General features: G+C 47.5%; 1 protein-coding gene across 1 annotated transcript in view; it reads left to right on the forward strand.

Moving 5' to 3' along the window:
• Nucleotides 1-7,035: 7,035 nt before the first annotated feature.
• The window catches only part of LOC146209633 (neuropeptide CCHamide-1 receptor-like), a 41,551-nt gene continuing 25,149 nt past the window's right edge, over nt 7,036-23,437 (forward strand). Inside the window, exon 1 of the mRNA XM_084587432.1 lies at nt 7,036-7,172. The gene's annotated coding sequence lies outside the window, so the exon portion shown is untranslated. The remainder of the gene's footprint in view (nt 7,173-23,437) is intronic.

The following is a 23,437-nucleotide window of genomic DNA, read 5'->3' on the forward strand; positions in this document are numbered from 1 at the left end:
TTCCCTAAATGAAATGAATGAATGAAAATCAATTTAGGAATTCTACAGAGCGTTCAAGCTCAAGTACTGCGAACCTACCTAGGTTTGCCGAATTGTGCTTCTACGGCTGCTACCATTTTAGTTGCACAGGAGCATCCCATATCTACCTACCTAACAGCTGACGTCTTGAGGGCACATTTCCGACACATATACTGGGTTCCCTGCCATCATTTGGCCAGTCTTCCTATTACCAGGCCGCGTACATCGTTTGCAGAGCCCGTTGATGCGCACCGCGCTATTTTGCCGTCCCAGTTTACACCCGCATCTAGACCGTCCTCTCCACTATGGAGCCTGCATAAACCACACGTGCTTCTTTCAGTACCCGGCATCACAAAAAGGTCGAGCTATCGCCGACAGACCAAAAACAAATCACACTTGAATTGTTCCATGAGCACTATGCAAATCGTTTGCACGTCTACGCCGATGGTTCAGTGAATGCCGTGAGTTCTTCAGGCTCCATGGTCATACCCTCAATTATTACAGAAATAAAAGTTGGGACAATTCACCAGACTTCTTCAACAGCTGCAGAGCTAACCGCTCTTCGTGTCGCAATTAGGCTTATGAGTCAGCAGAGCCCTCAGCGGTGGTCCATTTTCACAGATTGAAAAACAGCCCTGCAGGCCTTAAACGCGGCTCTTCGCCGTGGAGCCCATGAACAACTTGTTGCGGAAATACTTCAAATTATCACTGCCAATTAATGAAAGACATGACATCATCTTCCAATGGCTTCCAGGACACAGCGGCATAACGGCAAATCTTCGGGCGGACGAGGTCGCACGAACAGCCCACCAAGATGGCGATTGTGTGTTGATTCCATTTTCCAGGGCAGACGCAGCGGGCAGGCTTCGCGCACTTGCGCGGGAGCACACGCTCTCCTTATGGAATTCTGGCCAGTTTGCGAACTGCCGCTTAAATTTCCTCGACTCTGACCTAAAGCTCCGGCTTCCACCTGGCTACCCCGACGTGAAGAAACTTTGCTGTGCCGGCAGTGCTTTGGTGTAGCATTCACAAACTCGTATTCTTTTATGAAAGGCATGGCAAACAGCCCTGCATGTACAAACTGTGGGTGCGACGAATCTATAGGCCACATTCTTTGTTAGTGCCCTATATACAGTGAGGAAAGACAGGGTCTCTGCCGTGCGTTGGAGCATCTAGATGGATGCCCATTCACTGGAATTAAGATTTTAGGTCCCTGGCCACGGAGATCTTCTGCGGTGCATGGCCTCCCAGGCACTGCTCCACTTTATGAAAAGCACAGGCCTAATCGAAATACTATGAGCTTGCTGTTATGTTTTGCGATATGACGCTGACGCGATGTGATGTGACATGTCTGTGATGTGACTGTACTAACTTAACCCAACCCTCTGCCACAACTTTTGTATCCACTCACCCCTTTCCCCCAGTGCAGGGTAGCAAACCGGTCTCTTTTACGAGTTAACCTCCCTGCCTTTCCTCCTCATCTTCCTCCTCCTCCTTCGCCTTCTTGACTAGTTCTTTAAAAACAAAGGCCAAAAGCGGTGACTGGGCCTACGAACGGAAACACGTCTCAGTAGGACCTCGGTAGAACTTTGAATATTTATTGCAAGTAGGTCTCCTAACGTCTGCTTGCGAGACCACTGGTTTATGTACGTCATTATCATACCTGGCTGTGACATGTAAAATACACATGTAAAAGAATACCTTCGGCATACCTTTTGGGTATTTCAAATCAATATCTCAAATATTTCGTTCGTCTGTAGAATTCATTTCTCCAAACGAACAACAAACAGCCAATAATGAAATATTAAGCCGTTTGTCAAACACGATGGGCCTTGTACCAAGGCACTTCTGGAAGAAGCATGACCATAAATGAAACACTCAAGAAAGAAAACTAAAGCTTTATGTCAAGGCCACGTAAAGCATTCTTAAGCAATGCGTTGGACAAAGTTCGAGAAAGGCTCGTTGTTCTCGTGTACGGTTCTGAATGCAGGCGACCTGCGAGGAAAAAAATTCCTTCTTCATGAAGTACTTAGAGCTGACGCAGCCTAAAAAGACACTTAGGTCGTGTCCAGCAGACGCGTGAAAAATTCGCAGCTACTCTAGGGAAAACTTAGCGGAAAAAGCAAAACAAAGAGCATTATAAGCAATTACCAATTATTGGCTTTTGACTTGTTCGCCAAGTGGCTATGTCTTCTTTTTTACTTCCTATTATTTTTTGTTTGCTTAAAGATAAATGCTGTAGATGCGGCCGCTGACCTTGTCGATAGCCCCGGGAATTTACAGGCCTCGCGGGCAAACCACCAGACCTTGCTCCCATCCGGTATCACGAGCTAATGACCTCTCCGTTGCTATAAACAGCATAGAAGTCAGGAAAAACAAAAAAAAAAACAAGGGTCTACAGCATTGAGAAAAGCCTGCTTGTGGCCATTGCTTATAAAACCAAAATAAACTCCGCGACTTGTTCTGATATACGTTAATGTGCCGCCAACCGCGCTGCAACGCTTTTGAAACTGTTACCGCATGCTTAAGCATTTGAACTTCCCCTTGTCTGCGGCTTAGTAATCACTGTGGCAATCGAGGCTACCTTGCGCTTTTCGGCGCGTAATAAGCGCGTTCCGAAGGAGCGCTCCGCTGCACCCCAGGGCTGTTGTTTTTATGAGCAGGGATCTGAGTGGGGCCGTCCGCCCGGCGTTTTCTTCGGCGCATTCATAAATGTATTGACGGCAATGGTTAGGCTATAGGGAGGACGCGAGAAATACTGGCGTTGCGTCAGTCTGTTTAGCTGTGAAATTTTAAAGAGAAGATTATTTCTTGCACCGGCACGATCCCCGAGTCAATGTTTCTCTCCAGTGACGAAAGAAGGGGGGGAGTGTGGGCGTTTGTCACAATCGTAGAGTTCGACCTCCCCGACGCTAAATTTAGGCTTGCAACGAGGCCAGCAAAATTGTTTCGTAATAAAAAAAAAACACGCTTCTTTACAACATGCACCATTAATTTAGTGAAAGCGTCATAAATGTGGATATTAGAGAACCGCAGTTCATTGTGATAAGCGGCTCCCATTCGACCGACCTGTAGGGCCTGTATGCACGAAAATAAGGCTTCCTGACCGACGTGCCTGGTCTGAAGCTAACGTGGCTGCAACTAGAGACGCTTCATCAGCAGTGATCAATGGAACACAAATTATGGACAGCATATCATTGCCCACTGTCCGTATATTTGCGTTTGGGCAGAGCAGATCCCGATGTTGTAATGGCCATCGGCTTACAAAAACCGCAGTCGAGTGCGATATGCTGCCATGCAGTTAGAGGCACTATCCTCGAAAGACCCCAACGTGTGCTTTGACAGCAAAAACCACGAGCATACCTCTGCAATGTCGCAATTGAGAAATTACATGGCCGTGCACTGACTGGACGTCGGGTTATGCGACATCGGTGTTCATATAACGTTGCCGTGTTTGCAGAAGCTGCCAGCTCTTTGAGAAGAGAGGAAGATGTAAGAATAGATCCCTCTGCGAATGCTTGATACAGAGTCAGATATCCAACCCCAAGGCAACACAGTCACGCAGGCATGGCTTGCCAATAAACGGGGCTTTATTCTATGTCGGGCGCTCATTAGCCTAATGTGGCAGCCTATGACTGTATGCTGATCAGAATATGCGACACATTAGAGGTACGAGATATAAGATTAGCGATTAGGAAAGCAGCGAAGTGCATATACGCGAACGAGGCTGCGAAAGGCTTCCGGTTGACAGATCGCTTTCAAGTCGTACCATTCAAGCCGGAGCTGAAGTGTCCCGCCGTTTTATTTGCTAACAAAATACACTTCCAAGCCGCCTTTCGCTAACTAGCATGTCACCAGCAAAGTCCGTGCAGCCATCCGCGTTTCCTATTCCACCATTGTTTTGTAGTTTGGTGCTAGCACAACCATGCGGACGCAAAAAGGAAGAAAGTGCGCGCTTGCACGAGCATCCTTTGTTCGAGCGCTGGTGTTCTTGTAACTTGTAAGCAAGCCTCCGTGCAGATTGCTGACCTGTCTTTTTTGGCTCCAAATCGACATTCTCCTTTCAGCCTTGAAGATAGAGCAATTTCTTGAATAAAATATTCCTGTGAGCTATACTCACTGCCTTATTCACACGATCATTAGAAGACGATGATGTTGGTTTTTATAATAAATTGTTACGTGGTGACAAGCAAGAAAACGGCAGAACATGGTGACATGGTGAAGGATGATTATTAAAGGCTGGCCTAGCGCAAGGACGTCTCTCGCGCAACTGCCGATCTTCTTCGCAACAATATGATCCAGGGTTTAGCCTGGCAGCACCGTTGATACCATGCAGTAAATTTATGCTTGAAATACCCATGCCATGACACGTGGAGTGAGACGTCACAATCTGGTGGGCAAATCAGGAGTCAGGGACACAAGATCAAGATCGTTACTCGGCTCTGGCGTCCATATGAGTATTTTCGCACTAAAACGCGGCAAATTAGGGGGCCCTTTGTTAAAGTACGAGAGATGGTGGCATCGAAAAGCAGAAATGACCAAACTTCATCGCATAGCGATGCCAATACTTTCCATGTAATGCGTCTCTTGATAATAGCGTCCAAATCGCGAGAGAAATTTCTGGATCTCGCTAGAAGTTTACGTTTTCAGTACAGTCACTTAGGTGTTTGACGTTTTCGATTTAAACTGAAAGCCTGGGGGGTTAGTCACTTCACCCTTTGTCCATCGAGTTTTTTTTTTTTTTTTTTTGTAAGTGGCATGGTATCTCTAACACTGAAGCAAAGTGGTATGCGCAGGAAAAACGTGCTTAGTTGGGAAAAGTCTCTGGAGCGCATATGTCTCAAATTTTGTCTCTAAGCAAGATGGGAACAGATAATTGCTATAGCAGGCATGCATAACCCAAGCGAATGTTTGCTCTGCCTATCCTGCTACACGATTACACGATTGCACAGAGTACACAACTTTTCTGATTTTCTACGATCTTACCAAGAGCTCTAAAAATACTTTTATACCATTTTTTTCTGCGTTTGCAGTACTTTAGTTTCTGTTCATTGTGTACACATGTATATTTTCGCGTTTCGTTTTTGATATTTTGATTGAGTTTTGCGTTGGGTTGCGTTTTCTTGAATGCAACGTTGTCTTGATCCGCTATAAAAATGTTTTATGTCTGTCTCTTTGCAGTTGCAGAAAAGCTAAGTATTAATGACATTCAATATTTCTGCGCAAGCTGTGTAATACCGAAATGTCTCCTTTGTAGCTAAACACCTCTTTATTATATCTCCCACCGATGTAATCAGGGCCACGGAGCCACGTCAAGCGGCTCTCCTGCCGCTTTTTTTCTTTCCTCCTTAGCCATGTGATGTAGATGCTTAAAATAACTAAAAACTAAATAAATCGGCGACTGGTCAGTTACGTAGAAGCCAGTGCGAAAGGGGGGCAGATAAAGAGGCGGGTTCCTGCCTTCAACATTTCCTGCCTTCAAACGAATGTTTACTTAACTGATTTGTTCTACTGTTACCCTCTCTGATTTTTTCCTTCATCTTCTACCTTTCAGCCCCTTCTTTCTCTCTTCGCTTCGTTCGCTCTTTCTTTTCTGTTACCCTTTTGTCACCTCTTTCATATTCGCGCTGAAAACTTAAAAAATCCGTGAGCCGCGCGGACGACCATTCTCTGCGATGTGCCTTTCACGGCGCTGAGCGCGTAATGCCTGCAAATGGGAAGCGAGGATAAACAGCGTGCACTCCTTTATATCTCAGCCTCACAATCCTGCTTCTCTTTTTCTCTTTCGAAACTTTTCTGACAAGCATTATGTGGCTTCTCTACCACAACTCCTCCCCATCCTGCGCTTCTCGCACTCTTTATCTCTATGCTTCTTCCACCGGCGTTACGGTGCCCTCTCGTACAGGCATTACGAGTGGTGTGCGTGCGTAAGCAAATGGTGGAATTAAAAAGTAAATCCAGGCGTCAGGTGGTTGTTGCGCTGGCTTTTCCCGGCATCTACTTCCTCATGCTCTTTACTTTTTCTCGCCAAGCTACGTCTAAACAGTCGTTCCCCACTTCCCTGGCGCTAGCCGTACGGCCCATCGTTATTTCTGGAAGAAAAAAAGCCTTCAGCACTCGAAGGAAAAAAAAAACTAACAGGAAGAATAACCAAATGAATGCTATAAGCGAAAAAAGCAGAGGGAAGTGAAGAAGACACCGGTAGCCATGAACGGCGGGAGAGTTTCGCTGGAAAACACAGGTGTATCTTGTCGATCCTGAGTAAGGGGGTTATGGAGGAGGCTGACTGGACGGTGAAGGGGGAGAAGGCAATGAATGCTTTGGGCTTGAGGGCGAATTAGTATCCACATATGATCGTTGAATGAACTGGCGCTGACGAAGGTGGCGGCTGCCTTTGGAAAACACATTTGCCGAGAGAAGGAGTGCGAAACCGGTCTTTTGAATAAGATATGGGCGCAGCTGAGAGAAAGAGAGTGGAATGATGCGGTCAGCTCCTTTACGTGGACAGCGTTCCACGCCGGGAGGAGAGGATGAAGGCGCGCAAGCACAGAAGAGGCGAGCAAATAAACGCACCGCACATAAAACAAAAATAAGACACGACGCTCTCCGAAGTCTGCTGTCGGAACGCATGGCCTCCAGCCGGTATTGCCTAATCCCAGAAAGAAGAAATAAACTACTGGACAGGGTGTCTGAGGGGAGGTAGAAAGGCTAGAGAAAGGGCAACGAAGAAGGGGAGAATTCAGTGAAAACCCTCTTCCAACGGGCAGTCGGCTGCGCTAGCCGACGCAGGCGAACGCTGGCTGTAGTCGTAGCGGTGCGTCCAAGGGAGGTCGTCGTCGTCTTTGTGTACTCGCGGCTCCCTCGCGCCTGACAGGCGCGCACTGAGAGGACGGTGGCGTCTCCAAGTGCATTGTGTCCCCATCCTCCGCAAGGAATTGTTCCTTCAGCTTGTAGCCATGCAGGCGTACTGGCATGGGTAGTACGTGAAGCCGTTTCGGTTCTTCGAGGAGCCATCGTGCTGGCAAGCTATAGTCGGTCGCGACGACTGTCGTGCCCCTACAGTGTTGTGGTCACGAGTGTTTGTGCTGGTTGTTCCCGTCGCGTTCCAGGTTTACCGTCGTCTAAACATGAAACATAACACTTGTTGTCGACCGGTAAGTTTTGCATTCCATCTCTTCATGGGCAGATTCTAGTTTCCGTTTTTTGTACCAGAATGCACCACATGTATCACAATTTTAGCGAAGACCTCCAGTTTAAAACTGATCTAAAGAAAACAAAGAGAGCAGAGTAAATTCCGGCATAAAGTGTTCTAGCGATATGTTGTTCTTAAGACTACATTTCTGGTAAAAGACTTTTGACTACTTGATCGTCTTTGCCTATAGAACGTATGTACGTACTTCGATACTCTCCAAACAGCATCAAACAGTAAATTTTAAGCAATGAACAGCGACAGCATTCCTGAAAACCTGCTTAGGCAAAACCTTTTGGGCAAACATTTTAGTTTTTAAAAAATGTTTAGGCTGATAGCTGTACACCGGAACAAACGCTGAGTTTGAAACTAAAGGGTGTACATTACTTCAAGTGACAAGGCTGTCAAACACGGCTCAATGAATGTCTTAAAAGTAGAAATTCATTGTTAGAACTGAAAGACTGCGAGCAAAATTTTTTTCTTCACTGGACAACTACAAAACTACGATTAGAATAAATTCGGTTTGTTTATAATGTTTTATACCACATAAAAACATAGACTATGAGAGATGCCGTAGTGGACAGAGCCAGATAATTTCTTCACTCCGCGGTTCTTTAACTTGCAGTGATGTCGCACAGCGCACGGGCCCCGTGCGTTTTGCCTCCATGAAAATGCGGCTGCCTTCGCCTAAAATACGTCAGTGCCATATCTCCTGGCAGGAAGAAGTAGAGTAAGTCGCCGACTGATATGAAACGTGCGAAATAATGCAATCAGAGAGGGGATTTTATTGTTTCTTGTTAGCGCTTGATCCTTCCACTCGTTCGGTTGTTTCTACAGTTGTATAACCTTTCTATTGCCGATAGATACACTGACACCACTTTTGTGCGGACGATTCTTCGTTATATGAAAATCAAATAAAATGATGGTGCGTGTTAATAATGGATCGTTTTACTAAAGCACTAAATGATTAATTAGTTTTATTGATCACCAGTGCAGCTCAGGGCTTGTCATGTTTCCGAATCATTTTTCTCGCCCGTTTTGCGGTCTCTGGTAACGTCAGAAGAGACTTCCGCAAGACCTCGTGGGTGTGCTCCAGCTCGATGACTGCTACAGTCTAGCCTCTTTCATAAATTACAAGGAAATGGGACGTGGCTGGGCATTATAGCAACTTAATTGCCGTCCGCTCTGCTTGTCGTATTAGGGCTATAAGAGTGTCATCACCCACTTCCTTGCCTTGCCCCGCCGGGGTGGCGCAGTGGTTACGACGCTCGATTACTGTTCCCAAGGATGCGGGATCGAATCCCGGCCTCGGCGGCTGTGTTTCGATGGAAGCGAAACGGAGTGGCGTCCGTCCGTTGTGCGTTGTCGGTGCACGTTAAAGAACCACAGGTGGTGGAAATTTCCGGAGTCCTCCACTACGGCGTCTCATAACCTGAGTCGCTTCAGGACGTTAAACCCCACAAACGACAAAGTTGCCGTGAAGCTACCAAATGTTTCCCGTAGCGCTCCGAGAGGAAGCACAGAAGAACTTTTGTTGTCAGGATGAGGACTCCAGTTTTTTACTTTGTTGCTCAGTGGGTTCAGTCCGGCCTTGAAAAAGAACAAAGAAAAAAAAAGGTATGAAGCGACAGGGCTAATGCTTCTCGTGTGCAGCTCCCTTTCCGTGTTCTCGCCCACGCAGATTCCGTGGGCAATTTGCTTAATCGCTAATCTCTTTGATTTGCGACTGTACTGTTTCACACGTACCCTAAAGCATAGAGTCCTAACTACCACAATAATCCAAACACCACTCGACATAGATATAAAGACCCGAAAATTAAGCCGCATCGATTGGGCTACGCGAACAGGGAGTAGCATGTCTGACTCAAGGCACAGGTGTCTCGGTTGGATAGATTGTTATCTGTTATCTCAAAGGGGTTTCCCGACTTGGCACCTGCTACCAATGCGGCCATGTCATTAGTCTCGTGACGTCAAATAACCGGACGACCAATTAGTGGCCGGTCATGTAAGCTGCCAATTTCGGCAGTCTGCCAGATGCATAACCATGAGATGTTTCTCACAACGCCAATGCCAACATAAGATTCATTGGAGAAGTGGCCCTTTAACGTTTTTGTGGTAATAAAGATACCCAAAAGACCACCAGGCGCAAGGGTGCTATATCCAGTTTGGCTGTAGTACAGATATTCAAGCGAATGCCGTTTTTTATTAGCCGAAACAGAATACTGAGTGTCTGAATAAACCTGGCTTTTCAAATTCGTATACTTGAAAAATGGGCGGTGTACCTGGGAGACAAATTTTAAAGTGTTTTTCCTTCCTTGAACTGCAGTAACTCAGACATATACATTTAGTACAAGTACACAGCTCTTGCAGTGGCTTCAAGAATGACTAATGGAATATTTTTGGCTTGAGAAACAGCGTTCTTTATTTAGTTAACCACAAAATAATGTAAGCGGATGTTGCATATATAGTCAAAGTGCGCAACGGAGGTGTGCGTCAATTCCCCCTCCCATTAACAGAATATTTAATTCAAAGACGCCTTTTCGGTATTACAAAATACTTTTCTAAACACAATAATGGGACATAGTAGTTGGTACAGCGCGAAGACACGAAGCACAACAGACGAGTTCTGCAGATATATATACGCGACAGCGTTCAGACCCCGGTGCAACAGAAAGGCCTGCATCAGTAGTCGGTCTTTTGACTTAAACGTCAGCAGACGTGAAGTTATTGGGTGCTGATTGACCAATAGGTTGAAAGACTTCGCAATATCATATGTGACGGCCGAGTCGCAGGAGGCAGCAGGAAACGAGAATTGAAGCCGGTGCCTTTGGACCACGTGTCAGACACGATACGCAGGGTAGCGCAAGCAGTTCGTACGGTTCTCTTGAACGGTGGCTATATATCTTTCTTTGTCGGGTGGCGTTTAACGTCATGCAGTAGCGTAGTAAAATTTTATTAAAATATTTTCGGTTCATGTCAGTTTTATTTCCCTAATTATTCTCCATTTGAGAGCGTGTTGCAAAAGGTACCGTTTAAAACAGAACATGCTGCGATGATTCCTCAGCGATGAAGATGATCGATTACACCTTCTTGAAAAGAAGGTGATGAAGTGATGGCGACAATGTCAGAGGATCGGCAGGTCCAGTATGTAGCTGGTGAAAACAAAACAGTAATAATAAGCGGAGCACAAAACCTAGTAATGGGCAACGACGAGTGGCGTGATATATGTGTGCTGCGGCTATCATGTGCAGTGCTTTATTCGAAGAGGAATAATGCAAATAAAATATTGATAAAGAGCGAGGCTTATTGTGGAGTGCAAAAGAAGATTGGCTTTCCGGGTTTTCGGCTTTGGAGTTAAAATACTGACGTCATATGAGAATGAGGAATAAATGAATCAGGTGGCATGCAGAATTTTGACTGGTTTCAATTGTTGCGATCAGATACCATTGATGTGCAGCCCAGATTGTGGATCTATGCTCTAATTTTGGCTCAGCAAGTGATTTGCACGAGCACAAATTTTAATGGGGTGGCGCAAAACGAAGTTGACGCCAAAGAAAACGTAATCTTTCGCTTGATTCTGAAATGATGTTGCCAGTACGGGCGCGTGTTAATCTCACTTGCTGTGTTAGAAATTGAGAAATGAAAGCAATTGGAATTTTGACTACACGAGAAGGATACTTTACATTTAGCAGGATTGACCGATACTAGCCTGTTATTGCATCAATATGTTGCGCAGTTAAGATTAGCAAAAGTCTAGCGATTGTGAAGATTGCTCATGTTGCGGTAAAATACTCTGTTGTCTTCGAACATTACAATACCAAGGGCGACGTTACATGGATTAATCACGTATATATTAAGAACAAAAAGAGTATCGGCCTAGGCACTTGCTGAACGCGTGGTGTGAGTTTTAGACCTCTGGCCGTTAACATGGACTGCGAAAAATCAGTTAAAACTCTTGTAAAAATCGAAACATTGTTTTTCGAGAAGGGAAAGACGCAGCGTCTGTCACACGTCTCGATGAACATTTAGGCCCCACCGTGAAAAAAGAAGGAAGGTGGGAATTGAAAAACAAAAGATAAAGGCGTGCCTGAGAGTGGGCTATAGAAAAATTTGGCTATCAATCTATTTAGGAATATTAAGCTATAGGTTTAGCTGTGAAACATCTTGCAATACATGGCAAAGAGGAAGCTGTCGAAAGCTTTCGAGAAATGTACACAAACGTTGTCGGTCTGAAAATTATTCTCAATATTGGCATGCAGGTTACAAGAAATAGCGCTAGTTAGGTTTTGAAAGATACGCCCTTAAGGAAGCCGTGATGTGAAGCATGAAAATGTAGTTTGAGTCCAAGGAGTTTTTAAATTAGTTTCATGGCGAGTACTGTTATTTTAAAAACGACAATAATCGATGAAACTGGGTGGTGATTGAAGGGCGAGTATCTGTAGCCTCGTTTTTAGACTGCCAATACCTTAGGCTTTATTATGTGAGCTGCAATGATATTTAAAAACAATGACTTTGAGAAAGTGAAATACAGATAAACTATACGGAGATAATTTACATTTTTAGGAGTTCTGAATGATTAGGTGTGTACCAGCTCAAGATGAAAGGTTTACATCATGCAATACGAATGAAGTACCTTCTTAGAAGAATGTGACGGGGAGCATGAAGGCTGGAAAGTAAAACGATGAGAGCGGTAAAGGCGAGTCAAGTTGAGTAGAGTAGTGAAGAAAGATACGAACGCGACGTTAAACATAACTGCCCAATCAAGGTCGGAAAGTGGCACGTGCAAGCAGCTTGACAGTGTTAGAGAGGGTGCGCAGGGTTAAAAGCTTGGCAGCAATGCTTGATGTGGATGATCAGCAGGTTTGGCAAGTTGTCATAAAGCACCGCTTGGCGTTGCGAACGAAATGTATAATTTTTCGGCGACGAAGTATTTTTCGCCACATGGCAGAAGTGTCGCTGGGTTTGGTTGTTGCAAAAAAAGCGTTTCTTTTTGTTGTTTTTTTTTGTTGTTTAAAGCGACTGATAAACCTTGTATATTGTAATTAGTAGGAAAACTAAACTTCAGCAGAAATGTTAATGATCTTGTTGTTCTTTTTTTGAAGACTAAGCAGCCTTCATTAAATCAGCGAGTTTTATTTGTAGAACTGTAGGTGTTAGGGGAATACGTTTATTTAGGACAGGTAGTGGCCACAGATCCACACGACAAAAGGGAAATAATTATATTAATAAGAGTGAGGTGAAGCGCATTAGGCAAGTACTCTCATATAGTGCATAGCAGGTTACCGTATCCAAAAAGGGGAAACTGCTCAACTGCTTTACATCACCAGTGATCACATATGAGGGTAATTAAAATGGTTCTACTAAAAATTAAAACAACGCAAACACCTATGCAACGGTAAATGGTAGGCGTAATGTTAAGATACAGCAAGCGTATAACGTGTGCCAGGGAGCTGACGAGAGTTGATGACATTCCAGTCAAAGTCAAGAAGACATTAGCATGGGCAGGGCATGTTGAGTGAAGTTGTCGGTTAGGGTAACGAATTTGATTGCAAGTGAAGGAAAGCGTAGCAGGAGGCGGCAGAAAGTTGGGGGGGGGGGGGGGGGGGCGGTCAAGATGTTTGCAGGCGTCGAGTAAACGCAGCTGTTAGGACTGGAACAGTTGGAGATATATGATCAAGACATTGTCCGTACAATGGGTCTACCTCGGATGCTGATGATAATTTTAAAATTTGTAACCCATATTCAAAAACAAAATATGATATATGGGAGGCAGAATCAAGGGCATTGATAATAAAGCCATTAGGAAAGCAAAACGCGATATTGAATACGAAACAACCACAGCTGCTGCGCGACATATAAATTGTAGCATGTATCCCTCACTGCTATACGTTGCGTTCATGAATGATGTCGGTCGAAATTATTTACGAGGATTGGAGGGAATTGCCGTTTACTTCACACCGTGAAATCTGTACTCATGCTCTGAGCAGCAGCAGCGTCTTTGCGTGCAAACAGTGTGTTGTTTTTAATGTGGCTACATCGCCGTTTTCAATCCCCGGCGTAGAATGGTAGAGGAGAGACAGGAAAGTTTGTTTTCATTCTTCGGTGAACCATAAAAGGTATCACTCCTGCAGGTTCAGCTGCTTGAGCTGTAAAATAAATTCCCTGGCCTAGTTTATTGCACGATCTGTTTTGACAACTGGAACGCTTTCTAGCTTACAGGGTAGATGCGAAATAGAGAAACATTCCAAATACATTGCTTGTTGTCTTAAAGTGTGAAATACTATAAAGTGCGCATAATTAATTTTACGAATGCGCATTTTTAATTTACAACATTTAAGGCTTCGTGGGCGAAATTGAAATATTGCTACAGGCAAAAGAAAGGAAAAAAAAAAGCTTTCTTTATGGGTTTGCTCCGTGGTGTCAGCTTTCTTAAGGATGTTGAGACCACCAAGGGTAGCTGCAAGACAGGTTTATTTTTTGCTCTCTTTGGGCAGCTAATACCTAACGAATGTCAAGATTCACTGTCAAAGGGGTCAGTATTTGCAGCAGATTAAATTGTCGTAGCTAAGATAATTAAAAATAAATAGAAAAACACACAGTCCTAGTAGTAGAAAGGTAGTTTTGCACGTTTGCTGCTTAATTGAGCGTTTGTAATATTTTTACTATTAATAAAGAAGCGTAAAGTGAGAGAAAACTAAGAGCAGTGCAAGGAAGACAAAGAACAGAAAACGCTGCGGCATCGCCATCACCATCGCTTGTCTCCGGCGCCTATCTCGCTCGCGCTGAAGCTGTGCCCTGCGGCTGGAAATTCGATCCTGCTGTGCCCGAATTACTGCCAGCGCTAGACGTTCAAACCAACCATTAAATCCACATTTCACTTGGTGGAGGTCAATCTGAGGTTCCCTGTACCGATCTCGCCCTGGAACTTCGGAGCAGAACATTGACTACCCCAATGACGGAGCCGACTTCATTGCACCTGCCTCCACCCGTCACCTGCACAGGTGCGCTTCGTCAGCGGGACCCGGCTACCTTCAGTGGAAGCAGCGATGACGACGTCGACGATTGGCTGACCACTTACGAACGGGTCAGCCGTCACAATAACTGGGACGACAACCGTAAGCTCAACAATGTCATCTTTTACTTGAGCGACGTCGCTAATCTGTGGTTTCGAAACCACGAGTCGGACTTTGCCACCTGGGCGAATTTCGAGACGAAATTTTCTGATGTCTTTGGCCGCCCCGCCGTCCGAAAACTCCGCGCGGAACAGCGTCTTCGATCGCGACTACAGCTGCCCGGTGAATCGTTCACCAGTTACATTGAGGACATTGTTGATTTGCGTCGCCGCGTAAACCCGACCATGACCGAGGCCGTTAAGATACGTCATGTCCTCACAGGAATTGATGCCGGCGCTTTCAACATGCTTATCGCCAAAGGCCCCAATACGGTCAAGGAAATATACGACCTCTGTCAAAGCTACGACGAACTCCGCAAGGAGCGTGCTTTGATTCGCCAGCCTCATGCATCACTCGCTGGATTAGCCGCGGAGAGGGAGTCATCTAGCCTCTCTGAAGAAATCAAGGCTTTTGTACGTCAGGAGGTCGCGCGACAACTGTCCCTACAGCCATATGTTAAGGAGTTGTCAACAACTGGCCTTTTTCCGGAGCTTCGCCATGCAATCCAGCAGCATGTATCTGAAGTCCTCCCTAATCCTGTTCCTCAATCAGCTCCGGTCGCACCCTCAATGCCGTTACTCACGCCCACAGTTTCATCGTCCGGCGTTGCGCCACTGAGCTACGCTCCAGCATTCGCGCCGGCTCCTCCTCAAGTATTGCGTCGCACGTATGCCGAAGTCACTTCAAGTCCACCGCCTGAGCCAGCATATGCGTATGCTTCGCCCCCCATGCGGTCCGCACCAACAGCTTTTGCTCCCCCCTTGCGTCAGACACCATCTCCATGGCGCACTGCAGACAACAGGCCTATTTGCTACCACTGCGGCATCCCTGGACACACTACACGCTACTGCCGGCGCCGAATAAATATGGCCTTTGCTGCACGGCATGCGCCACCTTATTTGGCCCCCCAGTTCCCAGTCCCATCGGGTCCTCCAACAGCACCCCCTGATCCTCCGGACTTCCTCCCTCGTCGTTCGCCATCACCACGTCGCCGCTCCATTTCGCCAATGCGCCGACGACCCGTTACCCAGCCGGAAAACTAAACGCCGCAGTTCGCGAGGCACGAACTGCGTATTCGACAGAAATTCAAAGTCCTCGTCTTAATCCCGCGAATGTTATTCCTGTCATCGTTGAAGGTGTTCATACTCTTGCGCTCGTCGACACCGGTGCCGCTGTATCTGTTATCAGCCAAAAACTCTGCCGCTCCATCCGAAAGGTGACTACGCCTCTCGAGGGACTATCGCTTCGTACCGCATCCGCTCACAGTATACAGCCGACAGCTATCTGCACTGCTCGCGTCGTCATTGCTGCAGCCTTGTACATCATCGAATTCGTCGTTCTCCCCACATGTTCTCATGACGTCATTCTCGGCTGGGATTTCCTGTCCCAGCATCATGCTATCATTGACTGCGCCAGTCCTCAAGTAGAGCTCATTGAATCGAGTGATGCACCGTCTGATGCCCTGCTCCACGAGCCGTGTCCTCGTTTTGCGACCAAACTCCTCGCAGCTCATGACAAAACCATCCCACCCGTTAGCGCTGTTCTGGTTCCCCTCACTGCCTCTTTTACCACCGCCGCGACAGTCCTCTTTGTGCCCTCTAACGTTGTCTGCCGCCGCCGCCACTTACCGCTGCCGTTTGCCGTCCTTGACATGAACAACGGCGCTAGCACACTTCTGGTAGCCAATCCTCTTGCGTCTCCCGCTATGTTGATCGAAGGGGAGTGCCTCGGCCGCATCGAGCCCGTGGACCTTCTGTTCGCCTTTGATGATTTGTCATTCCCTGTTTGCCAAGTTGACGCCTTGACTCCAACTCGTGTGGCTTCAGATCCGCTACAGTGGGATCTTTTTGACCATTCTGTGGACAGCGCTCTAGAGCCGCGCCACCGAGAACAACTTCTTGACCTTCTACACCAAATCCGCTCCTCCTTCGACATCCCGCAATCTTCCTTGGGCCGCACGACGACCGTTACTCACCTCATTGACACTGGCGCTCACCCACCTCTCCATCAGTGGCCGTATCGGGTGTCCCCGACTGAGCGCCGTGTTATTGCCCAACAAGTCGATGACATGCTGCAACGCGGAGTAATTAGAGAATCCTGTAGCCCATGGTCGTCTCCTGTGGTCCTAGTTAAAAAGAAAGATGGCTCCATACGATTTTGTGTTGATTATCGCCGCCTCAACAAAATCACTCGTCGTGATGTGTACCCCCTCCCACGAATCGACGATGCCCTAGGCTGTTTGCAAGGCGCAGAATTCTTTTCCTCACTCGATTTACGCTCCGGGTATTGGCAGGTGCTCATGGCAGAGGCGGATCGTCCGAAGACCGCCTTTATTACTCCACACGGACTATACGAATTTAATGTTATGCCATTCGGACTCTGTAACGCCCCAGCCACATTTGAAAGAATGATGGACACTGTACTGCGCGGCCTGAAATCGAACATCTGGTTATGCTACCTCGATGATATCGTCGTCTTTTCAACCGACTTCCCCACCCACCTGACTCGACTTCGCCAGGTCTTCACCTGCCTAACCCGCGCCAGTCTTCAACTGAACCTCAAAAAGTGCCGCTTTGGTGCCCGCCAGCTCACAATACTCCGACATGTTGTGTGTAAAGATGGAGTTCTGCCTGATCCTGAGAAGCTGCGCGCCGTCGCTGACTTTCCGAAACCGACCACTTTGAAACAACTGCGAAGCTCCGTGGGCCTCTGCTCGTACTTTCGTCGTTTTGTTCGGAATTTCGCAACCATCATAGCCCCCCTTACAGAGCTCTTGAAAGGCACCCCTAACCTCTCCTTTTGGTCGCCAGCCTGCGATGATGCATTCGCGACACTGCGCAATGTTCTGACGTCACCACCAATCCTTCGCCATTACGACCCTACTGCACCTACAGAACTTCACACCGATGCCAGTGGTGTCGGCCTCGGCACCGTCCTCGCCCAGCGCAAGCCTGGCTTCTCCGAATACGTTGTCGCCTACCCAAGCCGTGCTCTCACCAAAGCCGAGTCCAACTACTCCGTTACCGAAAAGGAGTGTTTAGCAATCGTGTGGGCTGTAACGAAGTTCCGCCCTTACTTATACGGCCACTCCTTCGAGGTAGTTACAGATCATCACGCTCTCTGCTGGCTCGTGTCTCTCAAGGATCCGTTTGGCCGTCTCGGGCGCTGGGCTCTCAGGCTTCAGGAATACGACATCCGTGTAGTGTACCGCTCTGGCCGCAAGCACTCTGACGCCGACGCTCTTTCTCGGTCACCGGTGCGCTCGCCTAACTCATCGTCCCCTCCTCAAGCATTCTTGTCAGCACTCACCATTGAGGATATGCCTTACGAGCAACGACAAGATCCTTGGGTTTCTAACCTGCTAGATATCCTTGGCACTACTTCCGCGGCTACGCATCCTCGGGCACTCCGCCGACAGGCCTCCCATTTCGCCATTCGGGACGGCCTTCTCTACCGCAGGAACTACAACTCAGACGGCAGAATGTGGTTTCTTGTCATTCCGCGCCACCTCCGCTCCGAGGTTTGTGCCCACCATCACACTGACCCGCAAAGCGCTCATGCCGGCGTCCTCAAAACCTATGATCGAATTCGTCAGAGGTACTACTGGCGGGGAATGTACAATTTCGTACGTCGCTACATTCGCTCTTGTACCGCCTGTCAACAACGCAAGATTTCTCGGCACCCTGCTGGCCCTCTCCAGCCTTTATCGTGTCCAGCTCGCCCGTTTGATCGCGTGGGAATTGACCTTTATGGTCCGCTACCACGCAGTGGCGCTGGTAATGGATGGGTCATCGTCACCGTCGACACCCTGACCCGTTACGCCGAGACTGCTGCACTTCCCGCGGCGACAGCCCGAAAGGTAGCCCATTTTCTTCTGCACCACTTCATTATTCGACACGGCGCCCCTCGCGAGCTACTGAGTGATAGAGGTCGTGTCTTTCTTTCCGAAGTAGTTCAAGAGCTCCTGTCGTCTTGTAAATCGATACATCGGGCTACAACTGCGTACCACTCACAAACAAACGGCCTCACGGAGCGCTTCAACCGTACGCTTGGGGACATGCTCGCAATGTATGTTACATCTGAATCGGGAAGCTCCAACTGGGACCAGGTACTGCCATTCGTAACGTTCGCGTACAACACTGCCACCCAAGCAACAACTGGGTTTTCGCCCTTCTTTCTCTTATATGGCCGTGAACCATCTTGTACTCTGGACACAATTTTACCATACCATCCAGATGCCTCTGAGTACAGTGCTTTGTCAGATATTGCACAGAAGGCCGAGGAATGCTGTCAGCTAGCTCGCACGTTTACCTCCAACACTCAAGGCTATCGCAGAGATCAGCATGATACCGATACCCCTACTCCGACGTTCCTGGCCGACAGCTTCGTTTGGCTATGCGTTCCTGCCACCAACAAACTAGACACCAAACACCACGGACCTTATCGCGTCTTGGAACGCACATCCCCTGTGAACTACGTCATCGAGCCAGTCACCCCATCTTCCGACCACCGCAGTCGCGGCCGCGAGGTTGTCCATGTTAGCCGCCTCAAGCCATATTACAACCCTCTGGTCGTCTCTTCTCCCTGAGTCGCCAGGATGGCGACTTCGCGCGGGGAAATGTAAGGAAGACAAAGAACAGAAAACGCTGCGGCATCGCCATCATCATCGCTTGTCTCCGGCGCCCATCTCGCTCGCGCTGAATCTGTGCCCTGCGGCTGGAAATTCGATCCTGCTGTGCCCGAATTACTGCTAGCGCTAGACGTTCCAACCAACCATTAAATCCACATTTCAGCAGCATCATTACTTGCAGTTGTATCAGTTCAAATCTGACTCGAGACGACAAAGAAGTTAAATAGGAGGAATTTGCCTGATCTCGTGATTAGTTGCTGGCGTTCATTACCCGTTGATGAGCTTATTTTAATTGCTTAGAAAGCACGCCATGCCACTCGAGTTTCTCTGTAACATCGTACTATGGCCGTCAAATAGGAAATGCTTCAAGGCCTGAAATGCCTTGCAGCAGGCTACTTTACATTACGAACCGTAGTCATCGTTCCCGTGTAGATGTCGTGAGGTGTAACCTATCAGGGTACGTATTAGGGTGCCCTCTGGAAATACCGCAACGTATGAGGCATATTGGAGCTGGAAGGCGTATTACACCGCTGCGTTAATGCGCCCGGTATACACAAAACCTCTCCAAATAAGTAAAAATTTTTGGCTGAAAAGTGACTAGCATAATATAGTTGGCAAGTGACAGCGCAGTGATTGATTGGCAGACTATATGTGATGTCCCAATACCGCGTGACATGGCCGAGTTGGCAGGAGCGACCAATTTGGCAGTTCGTTTGAGATGGATGGATGAAATAGAAATGGATCCCGGGGTCTTCAGGTTCCGAGTCAGACAGTGCGCCTAATCCTATCATGCCCGTTAATAAGGATTGCTTAAAGGAGGGTTTTATACCCTATGCAGCTTTTATTTCACCTAATAAACTGTATGACGTTTGTAGACCAACACCGTATTTACAAACAAACGGGGCGCTCGTGACGCCGCACCAAAATGGGGGTGAAAAGTAGGCTTAGCGCCTACGGAAGGTAAATATTTCAAACCACTCTTCATATGTAGTAGGACGCCAATGACGTATTTTTTGGGGCACAGAGCAACCATAAACCCCCAGAACACCTCGAAGCATATGGTGGTGCCGTTAGCGAGGGCGACCCATAGAAACGCATGTAAACACAAACTACTCCAAACTGTTTCTCGCTTCGCAGAGCATGAACTTCGGCGGCCGGTCGTTAAATGTAACCGAGCGCTTTGAAATGTGTGAACAAGTATGCAATGTATTTCCAGAGACCATCGATGTTTAAAACGTTGCTAAAAGTGTGTTATGGCGCCACACCGACGACCGACAGGCTCATGATCTGCTGGGTGTTTCGCCTGATATTGTGAGCTTCCTGTGTAGCTTAATTTGCCGTCTCACGCACTCAATCTGCAGAATAATACGAGTCATTAAAGTTATTGCCGCCTAGACAAAGCTGTATTCAAAAGCGCTTCACAAAGGACATTTCAAGCGAACGAAAAAGAACGGCCCACCATAACAGACGGCGGCGCAGACGATGCTCTATCCGAGTGCAGACACAAGGCACAGAGGACACCGCCATCAGCGAGCATGGGGATTTTAGTCGTCTGCTGCGCGCGGTTCTTTTGTCGTGTTGAGTGAGGTCTGCTCTCATCCGAATAGTTTGCAATATTTGACCCGTATTATGTAAGCAGGAATGTCCGCCGCAGCATTTCGGACAAGACGACGAGCTGTCGCAATTGCGAGGAACATACAGCGGATAAACGGCTTTTCATAGGTATGTCGTACAGGGCAATATACATATATCAAGGCATTGTAAGAATAAATTCACCGTGAAATGACGTAGCATACCTTTCTGCATTTGTTTTCGAAACTGTCGCTAATTTTTCAACACCATCCTTATTTATTTATGCTCTGCAAAAATAAAGAATTATTTCGGTAAGTTTTTCTTGCACAAGCTTCTAAGAGTAGTGCATCCAACTGGTACCCCACAAAGCTTCGTTGCCTTTCAAAAATAGTCCGTTTTCTGTAAGGAGCTTTAATTTTTAACGATCTGTTGTGCGATGTTAAATGTTATTCTGCACCAAAAGACAGAATCATAGGCACACTGTGAAATAATAAACCTGCTGTGATATGTTTTGGCTCTGTCTATTCTTGTGGACGCTAAGCCAGCATTTCATCCTCAGTCAGTCAAACCTGGCGACAGGAACGTCACCGCACCTTGTTTATATCAATGATCGGTGTTGGTCTATATAGCAGTGAGCATGTGTGAGATAAAGGAGGCCCAATCTACGTATTGAGGATTACAAGAGTAACAAGGTTTATAAGTACCCAGACGAGGCTCCCATAATATATACAGGAAGCTTGCATTAGGCGATCCACTCTGGGTAATTCGCCATTTTGTAGTCGTTGGCAGCAGACGATGCAGCATGGCATACCTAGAGCCTCATCTACATGGTCGCGTACAGCGCGCTGACGATGCTGTCTCGATCAGACAGGCCGACTGCTAGTTCTTCACAAGTCCAAAAATACTTCTGCATGTGTGCAAGAAGGCAAAGGATCTCTTTTAGGGACGCAGATGCGAATGGCCCACATGGGCCAACAGACGCCACATCGATACCAATCCATGCAAATATCAAACTATAGGCTCCAGAACTAGAAATCACGAATGTCGGCGATGTCAACGGGCGGTCACATGTCCAGACGCATTCTGCACTCAGTTGTCCACGCGTAACATGCACAGGTCCGCTCCGCACTGGTTTGGGATCTTGGACGCACGTAGGCAGCGCACGAACAGCCCGACCAGCTTGTTTGCTTTGTTGACCGTCGACACGGCAAGACGGTCAATTCAGACTAGCTGCGCTGCCCGCCATTTGGTGTCAACAGCATGGCAGATTACCCAGCATGCATCGCTCCTCCGTCGTATTCACGAACACGCCTTCACTCACGCTTCTACTCCAAGCAGCCCTCTAAGCCATTTTGTCGTTTCAGAAAGCAATTTCAACTCGAATCGCCCCTCCAGTGAGAGAAAAAGCTGGAGTTTTTTCGAGAAACTCGTGTCGGCTACCACACTACCTTGGTCTCTCCTCGACCTCCATTTTACATGTAAGCATGGCGGACGTCGCATCGTTTGGTGGCTGTGTGCATTTTTTTATACGTGTGTAAAAGACTTTTCACGAAAGTGGATACAAGGAGGACTCGTGAGAACCTTTCTCTGAAGCATCGGCTCTGAGTGATAGTGACCCGGACTTAAGGCACATTATCGTCTTACGGGTGCGGCCGGGCCTAGCCTCCTGCCGCCCCTGCCCTTCACGTCGAGCTTGGATAACCGTGATCAGCGGCCGGTACAACTACTGCAGCTAATGAACGCATTTCGCTTCTGTGGCGCGGGAACATTTCAAGTCGTCACCGGATAAGTGAATGTTTGGGAGCCTACCGAGTGCACAGTTCAGGCGCGGATTTCACGGCTAATGGTGCGCTCGCCCATAGCCGGACTCGAAGCGATGGCGCGCTCGTTACATGGCTCGCCCTGCTTCCGGCAGCGAACTTGCGGGGCAAAAGCGTGTTGCATGCAGTAAGCAAGGGGGGGGGGGGGGGGGAGGCACAGGTGGCGTGGTGGAGCTGTGCGGACAATTGTGCTGCGCCTCACGCATCAATGCCTCTCCGTTGTCTGAAGGTGCGTAATGCGTGTTCGGACGCGTGGAGCTGTCGAGGGAGCGTGTTGCTTTGCTCGTCCTACGGAAAGATATTTGTGGTCGGTGAAGGGCATGGTTCTTCCAGCCCGTTTTCCATTACGGTTCCCAACTTGTTTGGAAACCGCAGACAACGTTCACTTCTGGAGAGTCGAACTGAGTTTGCATGCGCTGCACCGCACTATAAGGTAGCACGCATGTTTTCACAGTTCGCTCCTGAGGCTTCCAAAGGCAAATGACTAACGCAAAGGAGATTTCACAAGAAACCTGAATTTGTTTGGAAACCGCATATGACAATTGCGTTTGGATTCAGTAAACCAACCCAAAGATTCAAACCCTTTCTCAAAGCCTACGTTATGTTCTACAATAACTCTGCATTACCTCCGGTCACTGTTGTATGACGTGCAAGCGTTTTCTCCCATTTTAACCAGCCGTCTTTGTCATGGAGCCCGCAAAACAAGTTTTACTATATTGTAAGCGTCGAGCTTTCTTGCGAAGGTTGATTTGAAGACTTGACATGAAAAAGTAGCCTGTTACATAATGAATCACATGTTTTCGGGCCATATTCTATCCTTAATCTCGTCTCCGTAACCTTTTGCGCTGCTTCAAGTGGAGGACGGATTCGCGTAAAGAGCTTGTCGGAGGAAACACGTGAGAAGCGTTCATGAACCCGAATCAACTCTGGAGTCAAGGAGCGACTGTTTTCTCCAGTCCACAGAGTTGCTCGAGGCACGTTTGTGAATGATGCAGGCCTCAGTGTCAGCCGAAATTTTCAACGCTCCTTCTCATGC

Source organism: Amblyomma maculatum, chromosome 1 (assembly GCF_055883805.1).
Source record: "Amblyomma maculatum isolate TAMU_Amacu chromosome 1, ASM5588380v1, whole genome shotgun sequence".
In the NCBI taxonomy this organism is placed as follows: domain Eukaryota; kingdom Metazoa; phylum Arthropoda; class Arachnida; order Ixodida; family Ixodidae; genus Amblyomma; species Amblyomma maculatum.